The 15066-nt window shown below is 38.6% G+C and overlaps 1 long non-coding RNA gene across 1 annotated transcript; it reads left to right on the top strand.

Moving 5' to 3' along the window:
- The first annotated feature begins 563 nt into the window (after positions 1–563).
- On the top strand, positions 564–1418 carry LOC107758907 (uncharacterized). The gene is made up of 2 exons (XR_012709227.1): positions 564–847; positions 1036–1418. It is a non-coding gene; the product is annotated as an uncharacterized LOC107758907 (long non-coding RNA).
- The last annotated feature ends 13648 nt before the right edge of the window (positions 1419–15066 follow it).

The raw sequence follows: 15066 nt of genomic DNA, 5'->3' as shown, positions 1-15066 counted from the left end.
CTACATGAATAAAGAGTAAAGATTAAACAATTAGAATAGATATCTATTTTTACGTGAAATAATCTTAAAAAGTTGCTTTTGTGACTCAGGTTTATAAATTCATTTCAGCGTTCCTTTATTTTATCTTCTCGTATTGACAATTAATCCCACAATGAAATTTTAAGGTGCTTTATTCTAATATTGAAGTTTCTTAGATATTTTTATAATTTAACTATAGTTAAGACTTAAGCCCATAAAAATATACAATTTATAGAAAAAACAAATGTCATAAATTTATTTGTTTGGTGTATACATCCAAACTTAAGTTTTTATTTCTTTGGCATTCATAAGTTTAAAAGAAAAGGTTGTATTTCCAAAACTTAATTCAATTTTTTTTTTAAAAATATTTTTTAAATGAAACCAGTAACATTGTTGATAAGAAAAAACAACTCCTCCATAGCTTATTTTACGTTGTGGCATCATTCGTGGACTCAGATAATCAAACATCTGGTCAAATGACATAATAAATAGTACTGGTTTATATTTGTGGTTATTATCTTAAAACCTTTCATGGCTACCCTTGGACTCCGTAAACCATGACCATGCATTTCTACTTTTACGTTCCATGCATCCTTATATTAGACCCTGCATTTTCCTCTTCCTTTTCAACTGCAATATTTTAATTTCTCCAATAAGTTAAGAGGAAAGCGTACGTTCTAGCAAGAATAATATATAATGGCACGTAAAATCATGATTCTTGCCCTCGTTTTCTTCGGCATGGTATGCATGGCCTCAGCCATTGATGGCCCGACAGCTTTGAAAGACGCCGCAAACGCTCCGATTGCAGTTGAAAATAACGATGTCATTGGTACGGTTGAATTTTGATCATCTCATCTAAATATTTTACGTGCATTTTTAATTACTTATGTTATGTTTCAACATGGCCCTTCACGTGGGCTTGCATTTTTATTTATGGGTCAAACACATGGAAATGTTTTATGGGCTTAAGTTGCAGAACGAACATATTTTTAATTATTAATTTATATTATGTCTCAGGTATCGTTGATGGAACCGCGGAAAATGGAGTTTTAGCTGCTGCACCAATTGGCGGACCAGTTCCTGCAAATGCTTTCCCTACCATAAGTTTGCCATCACCACCAAATAGTGGTGCCACAATTGGCACCCTTGACTTTTTCTCCATTGCCACCACTGTTGTCTTTGTTGCCATTGCTGGTTCATTCTTTTTTTGAATGACAAATTAAGAACCGGACATCTTATCTGGAGCTTGAATCATTGTGTTGCATCTTTTTTCTGGTTACACATTTTTCTGTCTTTAATCTTTATGTAATGTGTTACATATTATGTTGGACAATATGTCAAAGACAACATCTTTGTTAACCATGAAAATTTAATAAAAGATAAAAAACTGTTGATTGTAAGTTAGTCTACGTAAGTACACTATAAGAGTTGCAGTCTTTGTACGTCATGTTCATCGTAAGTTAGTCTACGTAATTACGAGACATACTTTTGAGGTTAATTACAAGCACTTAAGCTTGTGTCTAGTACGTTACACTTTGCACCTTTATGTTGTTTGTGTCGTGAGTGAGCTAATGTACACCCCGTATTTTCATACATCAAAGTGCATCGTAAGTTAATCGACATAAGCCGGGAGAATAAGATTATCTTTTAGGGTACAAGTGTTTTATTGATGTTTACGCAAGTGATAAGCAAGTGTTGTAAAGATTGGAGGCTAAACGAAGTGAAAAAAACAACTTCGTCAAAGTTGGCAAATTGGGAATGTTACAACTCATACTTTCGAGGTGAGATTAGGAGTGTTTAAGATGGTAAGAAGGTCATGTTATGAGGTATTTGAATCATATAATAGTGATATGTTAAGTTTTAAAGTCAAGTAAGTTGTAAAACAAAAGTCGGCAAAAGTTATCGCAAATTACGTTTATAAGTTTAAATTTACTGAAATTTATGTCACTGAGTTTTTCTCCCAATATACTTAGAGTTACGAGGTCATTAACCCACCAAATTGAAGGTCTATGAGTCTCTTTTGCAATGTATTAAACCGTTCACCGATACAATATCGAAGTAGACAAAATATTTTTATTTTTACGAGACTATGTAGACTGCTCCATTGGGACCCACAGAGGTGGTGAAAAATTTCAACTTTCTATTAAAGCGATGCAACCCTTTTACCACCCCATTTTTTGCCCAAAACTGAACCCCAAGCTCATAAAAAGCTCCCAAGACCTTCTCCAACCGTTCAAGTAAAGTTCTAAAAGAAATCAAAGTGGTTTTTCCCATGGAGATTATACAAGTGTAAGAGAAAACTTGTTCTTCCCTTATTGTGGTGAGATTGAAGTTATCTCAAGTTGAAGCAAGGTATAAAGTGATGGTTTCGTGCATCTATGGTAAGACTCACTCTCTCCTACATGTGTAAGAGTTTAGTGAAGTCTTTGAAGTGTTGTTTGATTAAGAACTTATGAGATAAAGGTCGGAAATCTTATTTAAAGTCTTGTGTTGTAGTAGACTGTTTTAAACCCAGGTTTGTGATGTGTTGTGGCTGGAAATAGGTGGAATAACTTGGATATGACGTGGTTAATGTTGTTCTAGTTTTTTGTTGTTGATGTTGTTAAGGGCTTGGGGAAAGTAGATAGACATAGGGGAAGTACTGCCCGATTTTGTATAAGCAAGCTTGCCGCTTGTCGGCTATTGATATGTTCTTAATATTGATAAAAGCTATGTTTTCATCTTGTAGACCAGCATGTTGATGAGTCGCTTGTGGTATCGTGAAGAATAGCTATGTTTGATTTATGTAAGGTCTTCCTTCCTTATTTTAGCATGATTTCGTAAGTCATGCCACCTATATAAGAGAATTAAGGGGACAAGTTCTTATGTATGTTCTTTGTCAACAAATTAAGGCCGTCTATAAGTTCATGACGTTAATATAGATAAGTTGTAAACTTTCTGTAGTTGTACTTCATGAATATTCCCTATAAATGAGTAGAGCTTCGGGAAGCTTGTATTGAATATAAGATAAGAAGTGTATTCTGTTACCTATAAATGGCTTAACGAGCTACAGGTCTTGCACAATCGATAGAATGACTTAATCGCTAGAAACAGATCATGATAGTTAAATAAAGATAGCCATAATCTCCCTAATGTTAGGGAGAGCGAAATATAAGTTAAAAAAGGTAATAAGCTGCCTAAACATGAGTCCCCTTGTAGATTAAAGATTTTGGACAAATGAGCTAACCAACGAATGGTAACATGAAAGTAGAAAAAGATAAAGTTATATAAATTGTAGAATTAGATTGTAATAGGGCCACAAGATAGTCGTACACATCCTAGGATAGACATGAACTTCCTAAATCTAAGGGAAGTAGGATATGAGTAATGAACGTAAGAAGCAGTTTAAAGGAAACTAGTTATCAAATACGAATCATGAGTTACAAAGAGTACTGGACAAGTTTATTTTTTAATAAGTACTAATACCTAGCTTATATATTGTTGATTGCTGGATGTTGTTTGATGTTGCATATACATAAGTGTGGGACCTATGGACGATTAGTAGTGATCGCCTAAGTGCACGGTAAGGGTGGTTATGGACGGCCAAGAGCACGCATAGCCAAACCCAAATATGTAACCGTAAGGACGATCTTCTTAGCTACGCGTCCGTTCCACCAAATACTTATGGTTGTAGTGCGCCTTAAGGATGGTCTGACTTGCTATGCATAAGAACCACTTTATGTTCAATTTTTATGAATAGACGATGATATAGTAAAAGATCAGAAATTCAGTCATTAGAGATAGTTCAGAGTACCATGACAGAATAAGTTGTGTAGTTAGACAGAGGGACCAAGCGGTCCAACCGAATGTGATCAGGTAAGTCGATCGAAAGTAAGTGGTAAGTCCACTCTAGTTCTTATATTTTAGTAGGGATTCTACTGTATTCATTTATGTTCTTTAGTTTCGAGTTTATATATACTCCCTCCGTTCCACTTTATGTGAACCTGTTTGACTGGGACCGGAGTTTAAGAAAAAATAAAGATTTTTGGAATTTGTGGTCCTAAACAAGTCAAAAAAGGGCTCAGAGTATTTCTGTGGTTATAAAAGCTTCTCATTAAGGGTAGAATTGTAATTTTAAGCTAAATTATAACCAAATTTAGAAAGGGGTCATTCTTTTTGGAATGGACCAAAAAGGAAATAGGTTCACATAAACTAGAACAGAGGGAGTATTATTTTCTGCCTTACATGTTTGGAACATTTTTTTGTACTGACGTCCCATTGTTGGGGCACTGCATTTCATGCCTGCAGATGCAGATAATCAATTTGACTAGCCCTTACTATAGACGGGGTTGATATCTAGTAGAGGATTTATCACGACCCAAACAGATGGGCCGCGACGGGCACCCAATACCTTACTCAACCGAGTACCAACATAATATATTTTTTCATGTCATACTATCATAGGTAACTAAGTCGAAAGGCTGTCATGATATAAGTAGAATACATCATGTGACACCAACTTATACATAAAATGTACAGGCTTATAAAACCAAAATAACCGCTCGTATACTGAACATAGGCCGACAAGGCCATACAATCTTTTACGTATATGACATCTGTCTACAAGCCTCTAAGAATACATAATTTTCATAAAGGTCAGGACAGAATCCCACCATACCAAACAATACATGTCTAAATCATACTAACCAAACTAGCAACTCCGAAGCAAATGGAGCGCAACAACATCTTCCACTGAGTTGATAGCCTACTTGGAGGGCTCTCGACCTGTCTATCGGGACCTGTGGGCATGCAACGCAGTGTTCCTAGGCAAAAGGGACGTCGGTACAAATAATGTACCGAGTATGTAAGGAATGAAAATTAGTAATAAATAGACATAAGAAAAACGTGGAGTAAAAGACTTGACATGTAAGTCTGAAAAACTTTGTGAATCTTTTAATATTTAAAATGTCATGCATATGCCTATAAAATTCATACCATGCATGGCTATATGCATTCATAATACCATCAAACCTCTGAGGACATCCCATCATATCATCTCGACCACTGTGGGCAAATCATCAACGTATACCAGCTGATTATGTGCGTTATAATATATATATATATATATATATATACAACACACATATATATATACACGTATATAACGCCATCTGGTCATGGGTCAATGTACATGAATGCAATGCATGAGAAGTACATTAATAAAATCTTTCGGAATGTCATAAGACCATTATGCCTTTGAGTAATATCATGAAATAAACTTTTTTTAACTTACGTATTCTTCTGAGACCCATGAATAGATGATAAAATAATATGATACATGGGGAATCAAGAATGTAAGCATCTCTAGTATTTCTATGAATAGAGTCATTTATGAAAATTGTGCATTTGCTCGTTTCGTTTATGCCGTATAGATCATGCCAAAAGAAAGAAGGGATAGCCTTAACATACCTAAACCGATTCTCTTGGAAATTCCTCTAACACACATTAATTGCAACAAAATACGGAACAAGTCATATAAAAAGCTTGAAGCAATCACGTTGCATATGCAGAGAAAATCTTGGCCGAAACCTTTCCTTAAGAATTTTGCAACAACGTTGCTATTTGGAAATGGAATTAACATTGCTATGTTTAGTGATTTGGGTGGGTAATGTTTCTGTGTTTGGCTGAAGGTTTCATGTTATATGTAGAGACTTACAAAATAACTTAGAAAGGATTTCTTGACCTTTATGAGTGGCCCCACTTGATGGCTTAGTTGGCCACTAATTCCTTCAAATTTTTGCCACATTTCATGTGACATTAATAGTCATTAGTTTGCACATATTTGGCTGCCACGTTTTTTTTGTAAGGCTTATCCAAAAAATTATCCACTTATTCCTTAATTACATGGTTAATCTTCCACCAAAAATCCACAATTAATCGAATATCCACATAACTGAGAATTATCTCAAATTACTTAAAATACTACTCACTTTTAACACACCTTATATACCTTACTATCATGGCCATGGGGTACCTTGTATGATATTAGTCCATAAATATCCGGTATTTTAGTTCGGGCCGTATTTTATCCCAAAATGCCCTACATCGACGAAATTCTTTTTCTTCGATCTGCTTACCTTCTCACCTTCACGAATTTACTCATTACTTGTTTGAAATAGCATAAAATGCTTATAATCTTAAAATAATCTCATTCCCGAACTTACGTTGATTAACTTACAATGAAACTTTAACGTACGAAAAATGCGGGATGTAATATTTAATTTCTAAGCTTTCACCAATTTTCTTATGGCATACTTTTACGTACGAAACATGGGGTGTAACATCATTTTCCCCTTTGGAAAATTCGTCCTCGAATGTTGACTGATGCTCTTATCATTCTCATAACCCATAGCTCTTGCAAAAACATTAATACTCTTCTTGCCATTTAGGCAACTGTTCTGTGAATGAATCCCAAAGGCCAGGGCATTCCTTCCTTTAAGACTCTTTCTCACACCACGATTTATAGTCAGAATCCTTCTAATCTCGTAATTGTTGCTACCTTCTATCATGCAGCCTTTACAACTCTAACTTTGTATGTGCGCTTATGCGACTCTTTTCTTCTCTTTCCTCCAGCTTTTAGCCAATCTCTAGGCTTTACTTTGTGAACATATACAAAATTATGTCAAGCTGTCGCTCTGGGTGTCATTAGCTTTACTACATCTAAGTAGGCCATACTATACCATAATTCTTACCTTGATTTATCGTTGTGGAGGTCTGCTACCGAATTCCAGCTTACTTTTGTTGCTTATCCCATATGTATAAATACAAGTCCTTTAATGCTTCCTATAACGACCTGACCGATCGCTTTGAGCTTTTGCATTTCGCTTGCCAGTTATCGGGCATGTCTAGCCTCGGGTGATGTATCGTGACTTATGTAAATCGTCAGTTTTGGTTTTTAGGATAATCGGAATGAATTTGGAAGAACAGTCCTCAGTTTGAAGCTTAAAATTTGAAAGATTTGACCAAGTTTTGACTTGTTGGTATATGATCTCGGATTGAAATTTTTATGATTTGGTTATCTCTGTTAGGTGATTTGGGACTTAGCAGCATGATCGAAATGTGTTTTGGAGGTCCAGAGTAGATTTAGGCCGAATTGGCGAAATTGGAATTTTGGCATTTTCCGGTTGATAGGTGAGATTTTGATATAGGGGTTGGAATGAAATTCCAGAAGTTGGAGTAGGTCCGTTGTGTCATTTGTGACGTGTGTGTAAAATTTCAGGTCGTTCGGAGGTGGTTTGATAGACTCTTTGATCAAAAGCAGAATTCGGAAGATTTTGGAACCTTAGACTTGAATCCGATGTTATTTGGTTGATTTGATGTTGTTTGAGGTGTTTTGGAGATTGGTGTAGATTTTTTTAGTGGTATATGACTTGTTCGTGCTTTTGGTTGAGGTCCCGGGGGCCTCGGGGTGATTTCAGATGGTTGACAGGAAGTTTGGAGTTGTGAATTTGCAGCCAAAGCTGCTGATTTTCTATCATAACCGCACCTGCGGCTTGGGGACCGCAGGTACGAGCCTGCAGAAGCGGAAGTGAAGTCGCAGATGCGGCTAGGAGAGGGAAAGGTTGGAACCACAAAAGCGGAACTTTGGGCGCATCTGCAATGGCGTAGGTGCGAGTTTATGATCGCAGATGCTGTGGCTGGGCGGATAAGTGGAATTCGTAGATGCGCACCTGGGACCGCAGGTGCGGGTCCGCAGGTGCAATAATTGGACCGCAAATGCGGTTTTGCTGGGTCAGAATATATAAATTTCACCCTTTATGATTTTGAGTGGGTTTTCACCATATTTCATTCGGGAGAAAGCTTTGGAGAGCTAATTGAAGAGGGAATTCAAGAGGATTTTTTGGAGGTAAGATTTTTGGAACCTAAACTTGTTTCTATGATGAATTTTAACATTGTAATCTTGAAATCTATGGAAAATCAGTAGCAAAATTGGGGGTTTAGGGCTTGGAAATTGGAGACCTTAATATAGGGATTTGAGGGGTCATTTGTGGTCGGATTTTGGTATTCTTGATATGTATGAACTCGTGAGAGGATGAGGATTTTATTGATGTGATTTTTATCAGATTCCAAGATGTGGGACTGGGGGTCGGGTTTGGCCAATTTCGGGATTTTTTATGTAAATTGGTTATTTTCGAGTGGGCTTTGTCCCCTTAGCATATTTTGATAGTATAAATCTATATTTGATTAGATTTGGAGCATTTGGAGACCAAGTCGAGAGGCAAGGGCATCGTGGGCTAGAGTTTGGACCGGATTGAGGTAAGTAATGATTGTAAATGTCTGTCCTGAGGGTATGAAACCCCGGACTTCACATCGTTGTGCTATTTTGAGGTGATGCACACGCTAGATGACGAGCTTGAGGTTGTGCACCGTTGGAGATTGTGACTTAGTCCATCCCGTATGACTGTTTAACTATGTATTTGATTGAAAACTGTTTGCTATCATCATGTTTTGGGCTGAATGCCATATTTGGGCCTCGTATCAACCGTTTTGGACCCTTAGGGGATTTTTACTACTATTCCTCATTATTTGACTTTATACTTGTACTCAGTCATGCTTTATTCTACTGTTTTCATAACTCAGCCATGTTTACTCTGTTTTTGACATCTTAAATGATATTTTGAGCTAAGCATCATATTTTACTGTGCCCGAGTGACTTTTAGAGATTTCTGACTGAGTAGGGCCGAGGGCCTGTGTTGTGATGTTAATATGGGATCGGGCTGCGCGCTGCAGCGATATTGTGCTGATTCATGATTTTGAGGCCGAGGGCCTGAGTTGTACGCCATAAGGTGGCTTGATATGAGGCCGAGAGCCTGTTAATTATGCCACAAGATGGCTTGATATTGCGCTTGGGTCGTAACGTGCCCCCCGGAGTCTGTACACCCCCATTGAGCGCGGGTACCCAGTGTGAGTGATATGTTATAGCCCAAGGGGCTGTTATTATTTCATATTAAAGCCCGAGGGGCTTTTCTTGATCCATGTTTGCCCGATGGGTGGTTCTTGATTCGCGTTATGCCCGAGGGGCTGATTACGAGTGATTGTGAGGTAGCCCGAGGGGATGGTTCTGTTGATGTTATGCTCGAGGGGCGGTTTATGGTACATGTTTTGCCTGAGAGGCTGTTTATGTTTCCATCCTTTTTACTCACTGTTTTATCACTCGTTTGGAACTATTGAAAGTTGTTTTAAAATATTTTACTGAAACTGAGCTTGATTTACAAATTAAATGATTTCTATACTATTTTGGAGATATACTGCATTTGCTGTAACGTTATGACGTGGCTTACATGTTTTCTTACTGCTCAACTTTCATTTACTTTTATTACTTACTGAGTTGGCATGCTCACATTACTCCCTGCACCTTGTGTGCAGATCCAGGTATTTCTGAACCCGGTAGTGGGTGTTGATTGCTCAGTGGCAGAGTCAGCGGGGTTAGCATGGTAGCTGCCCGGCGTTCACATTACTCCCTCTTATTTAGCACATTTTCAGACTCTTCTTTATATTCAGACCTTAGTAGATGCTCGTGACTTGTGACACCCCGATGTCGATCTTGTGTATTTATTCCGCAATGTTCATTTAGACTTTCATTATGAGATATTTGATTAATTAAAGGATTAAAAATGATTTTTATTGATTAAATGGTTAATTCGGGATTTGTTTTGGCTGTCCTAGTTTCATGATAGGCGTCATCACGACCGGGTTAGTTTTAGGGTCATGAAAAGTTGGTATCAGAGCCTAGGTTACATAGGTCTTATGAGTCATAAGCAGGTTTAGTAGAGTCTCACGGATCGGTACGGAGACGTCTGTACTTATCCTCAGGAGGCTGCAGAACCTTTAGGAAAAAATTCACATTCTTGAATTCTTATCGTGCGTCCTAGATTCAGCTTGGAATGTAACTCTTTAAAATCCTTCCACGTGTTCGTATGCGCGCTCAGTATCAGCTATGCATTGACGGCTTGTGATTCCCTAATCGAGGGGCGAGATGTGATTTTCGTGTGTTGATGTTGGGCCAGTCTGGAGGACTTGAGGCCGGATTTTGCCTGTAGCTTGAGCACCGAGGTGCTGATTGTGTGAGCACGTATTTTTGAACTTATATGTTCGGTAGTGTCCCTATTATTGGAAGTGATGGCTGAATGACTATGTGATGAGTATGATATGACTGCGAGATGTATTCATATGATTTGAACGAGATGAGAAGGGTTTGCTTGAGGATAGAAGAACTATTTGCTGCTTGATTTCCATCTTGATTTAAGGTATAGCCCTGAGTTATGGGTGTGTGAAGAACCTTTTCATGTTTTCTAGTTGGGGAGTGAAGTAGATTTCATGTTATGTTATGAGTTCGGACTCGGGAAGATTAAATGACTACGTAATGTTTATGATGGTAGAAGGGTATAAAGAGATGTTAGTTTGAGGCGAAGCAGGTGGGTTATCTCCTGCAGGGTGTTCTGAAGTTGTGTGATCCTTATGTGATTTGTTGGAAGATCTCTGTTACCAGAGAAATGTATGTGCTGCAAGTTGAATTTGGGTCGCCTAAGAGAGTGGGCTTGACTGTTATGAGGGTGATCGCGAGATTTATAGAAAATTTGAAGTACTAGATGGTCTGTGTTGTACGAGCTTATGAAGGATTGAGTTTAATCTCACCACGGTATTATGGCAGTAATAGAGTATATGCATTATGAGTTATTGTGTGTTTTGATTTATGGCTTTGAGCCAAGTGGGGGAGTCTGCTATTGATTAGTTGATTGCACGGTTATGTGCTATGTTGGTTCCAGTATGAGGCAGACTGGTGAATTAGTTAAGGCTTACGGAGGTTGAGACCGATAATGGCTCGATTAAAGGAAATTCCAATAAAGGTTATGTTATGCGTTATGAGTGTATGAGAATCACAGAATGCCTTGAGTTGTTATTGGTAAAGGATGTACGGTGCATAGAACAGGAAGTTGCTTGGTTGCATTAAGGTGAGGTTACATTCTGTGGTGTAGGAGTGCTATTGGAGCACATGTCATCCGGTCCATTTGATCGGTCTAATTGCGGTTTGAGTAGAGTGGATGACTCTCGAGAACGGTTCTAATGGGTTCAAGATTTTACATGTAATAATTGGAGATTTTCAGGTTGTATATTTAGCTAGAAACTGAGGTTTGCATTGGAGGGTGTCAGGACTTATGCCATTTCTATATCATCATGAATTCTACACATCACTATCAAGAAGGTAAAGGTAATGGCTTGAGGTTCACAGGAAGTCTCTTCAGAGTAAGTATTTGGAATATGGTGCTCTTGGGGATATTTAAGAGAGTAGTCAACGGCTTATGGGCCTTAGGCAGTGTGGTCTTATGCTCGGGTCTCGTATGGTGAGTCTGGGTCGAAGACTGCAGTATTATAGCGAGAAGAAAAATCAAATTGAAGGTAAATCGGAAGGAACTTAGATAGATAGGATAGCTAGGTAGTAGGCCGGATCGACATGGTAAGGATATGATTAGTTCTTTGGGTGCTTGCGAGGTAATGTGTTTCCACAGGTGTTTCACGGCAATGCTCTTAGGTCTTAGTGGCCTACGTAGCTGGTTGGGTTAGAAGGATTCAGTCCGGACGGTTTAGTTTGTGAAACTGGAATTCGGAGAGTTCTTGATGGTTTCTACCACGGTTAGAGATGTATATTTTCTACGAGCGTGAGGAGCTTGGGCTGGATAGTGATTTTCTCCTAGATGGGATTATCAGAAGGTTCATGGATAGTTAAGTACGTAGTTGCTTTTGGCTCGGAATGGATATGAAGTTCTCACATTTATCCTACGATGGTATGGTATATGCAGTATGTTGTGTAGGATTGAGATTTGCAAGTGTAAGGTCACAGTTCAGTTTTGAAAGGAAGGTCACAAATTCTTTGGCAGCACAGCCAGCTTCAAATGATTAGGGAAATGATATTATTAATTTGTGTGGCTTGATGAGGGTATACGTTTCAGAAAAAGGGCAATGTGATTGAGTTGTTGATACTTTATTAGTATTGCGGCACTATCTGGTTGGATCGGCTGTTGATGTTCAGGTTTGCTTGGTGGCATAGAAGAATTATAGGAGTACCTCTCGTGGGATGATTGGGAATTAGAGGTGTGTTGTATATTCGGACGGTGGAGTTGGGATCGAATATGGTGATTCTCATGCTGTATGGATTTAGAGATTGGGAGTTTTCATAAACAGGTTAGGTTGTGGTTGTGGGTCACGCGTATCGGCCTGGTATGGTAACTATTGAGAGTTTGGAGACCCGAGTGGATCCTTGTTGCTTAGTATGCTAGATTGTGGTGTGATATTGGGTATAGACTTGTTGTCTTAGTATTGTGTTATTTGGGCCGTTGCACTAGGGCCTCACCGTTGGCTATGCTGGGAATGCCACGGATTGGGTGGCGAGGTTCGACGGATTATATTTTCAATAGGGTGGTTTCATTTATAAAGACCCAGCAGAAAGGGTTGTTTTTCTTATTTGGCCTTCGTGATGGATGTCAGTGCAGAGACTCCTACCATTGATTCAGTTCCAGTGATGAGGGATTCTTCCTGATGTGTTTCCTGTTGTCGGGCATGTCATCGAAAAAGGTTGTTGATTTTGGTATTGATTTGATGCCGGACATCGTAGCGTATGGCACCGGCAAAGTTAAAGGAGTTAAAGGAATAGCTTCAAGGACGCCTTGATAAGGGGCTCATTGGTAGGCCAATGTGGATGTGTGTTCTAACTTGAGTCAGCTTGGTTGACTCCGAGTTGTATTGTTGAGGGATGTATTGATTCGATTGTTGTTGAGATTATTAATGACCTTGGGAGATCTATGAGTTACCTTTACGTGTGGCGAGGCGTTGGGATTTGTTGGTTATAGGCGCATGTGGTGCAGTTTTAATTGAGGTCTATCAGTGGAATTCGAGCGGGAAGAGTATTGGGTATTGCTCGGCGGATGGCGTATCGGTTGTGTCCTTTTAGGTTTGTGTAATGTTATGTCAATTGCTTTGTCGTGGTTGTGATGATTTGCTTGGGTTCTAGACATCAAATTGCGTGTGGTTGTCGATTTTGAGCATAGTGACTTGAGGTGTTTCATGTGGACCAGTGTTTGGATAGGGTCGCGCATTGTAGCAAAGTTATGTAGAGGTATGATCCTTCAGGTTAGATCTGTGTGTTCTGTTTCTAAAATGTGTGACGGGCTCTCAGCATTTGGTGTGGTGGTACCGATTGTCGACGCCCCCTTTCTCTATGGGTCGAAATCGGGTATACGACATTGGGAGGACAACTCTATTCCCTTTCGAGAATTGGGTTTTGGAATTTTGAAGAGTCGCCACCTAATGATTATAGTGCATTAGGACACTTTAAGAAAGGTTTGAGTTGGAAAAAACCAGAGTTCGGGTAAGGGCTAGAAATTATCTCGAGGGGAAGGTGTTAGGCACCCCTCAAGATCCACTAGTGTGGTCCCGGCCATGTTACAATTGTGACTTTACAAGTAAACAATCAAGGCTCAAATAAGGACTTGCATACAACATTGCAATTAGGTTGAAAACTTTTGAAGGTAATTAGAGAGGACAGAAATTTATGAAAAAAAGATTTGAATGGTTTCACGAGAAAAGATGAAAGCAAATAAGGGGAGGGGGTCCTAGGTTTACGATTAATACAGATCACTTCAATGCAATACCTACCAATCACTCCTCAAAAAAGAGGGGTCGCACGTGATATTAGCGCATCGGTCATAATCTCCATATCTACCCTTCCCACCCCTTAAGGTATTAAAGCGCGGAATAGTATCGTTACTTATTGCATGCTATTACCCGTCCCAATCCTATCAGTCCCGGAGGTATATGGGACTACTAATCCTAAAGGGGAGGGAGCTGGGGCTTTTGCAGTTTTTAAAAAGGATAAAATTCTAAGGCGACATTCAAAACATATACAACAAGTATTGGGAATGCAAGTAAGCAGATATGGCTCAAATAAACCTCCTTAAATCAGAGAAAATCATATAGTTTAGCATGTCTTACATATACTGATTAGTTCTGAATTAAACTTAAACATTAAGGCAGGCTGATTTATCACATATTTTCATATAAGAAGTCCGAATTAGGCCTGCCTGCTGGTTGTAATTATCAAAGACTGATGCAATTATAGTTTTTACCCTAAAGCTTGCCTAGGTGTTAAACGGAACCTATAGGCATGATATCTATTAGTTTCAAAAATAAAGAAGCAAACTGATTGCAGAAAAAAGAATTGTCAATTACAGGGACATAAGATCTGCAGGCATTAAACATTATTGCTACTGATTTTAGGCTTATAAGCCAGTTGACGATTCAGGTTTGGTTGACAGCTCCTATAGGCATGCTTTCTAGGCGTTACTGATTTTAAGCGTTGTTATTGTCATGCAGAAATCCTATAGGTAGGTCATCTATATACAGTTAGTTATTTAAATCTTATAAACATGTTTGCCTAGTGAGAGATGCATATGCAAAATGCAGGAAGTCCTATAGGCATATTACCTATATGATATGCAGAATTTCAAAAACGACTTATAGACATGGTATCTATATGAAGTGCAGAAAAACCTATGAACATGGTATCTACATGAAATGCAAAATTTCAGAAGTATAGGAATTCCCTATGAACATGGTATCTACATGAGATGCAGAATTTCAGAAGTATAGTAATTCCCTATGAACATGGTATCTACCCCTTTGCATGCAGGACTGACCCTCCCTTTTTCACTAACACCCCAGCAGCTTATTACAAGATTATTACAAACCAAAATGAATAAGAAAAAGATAAGAAATATATCAGAAATTAAAGATTCCAACCAAGGAGAGCCTAATTCAGACCCCAGGTCTGAAATATGAAATAAACCAACTTCCAAAGATCAGATTTCCAAAGCCTTTCTCTTATTTGGGATGTGTCAAAGTTCCAAGGAGCTTCAAGAACTCCAGGCGATGCTTACACCCCCAAATATCATTGCAGAATCAGATTATAGTGCAGTGTGGAAGGGCCAGCCCTCAAATGTCCAAGCTCAGAGGGAA

Source organism: Nicotiana tabacum, chromosome 5, assembly GCF_000715075.1.
Source record: "Nicotiana tabacum cultivar K326 chromosome 5, ASM71507v2, whole genome shotgun sequence".
In the NCBI taxonomy this organism is placed as follows: Eukaryota; Viridiplantae; Streptophyta; class Magnoliopsida; order Solanales; family Solanaceae; genus Nicotiana; species Nicotiana tabacum.
This window is presented reverse-complemented; position numbering and strand designations above follow the sequence as displayed.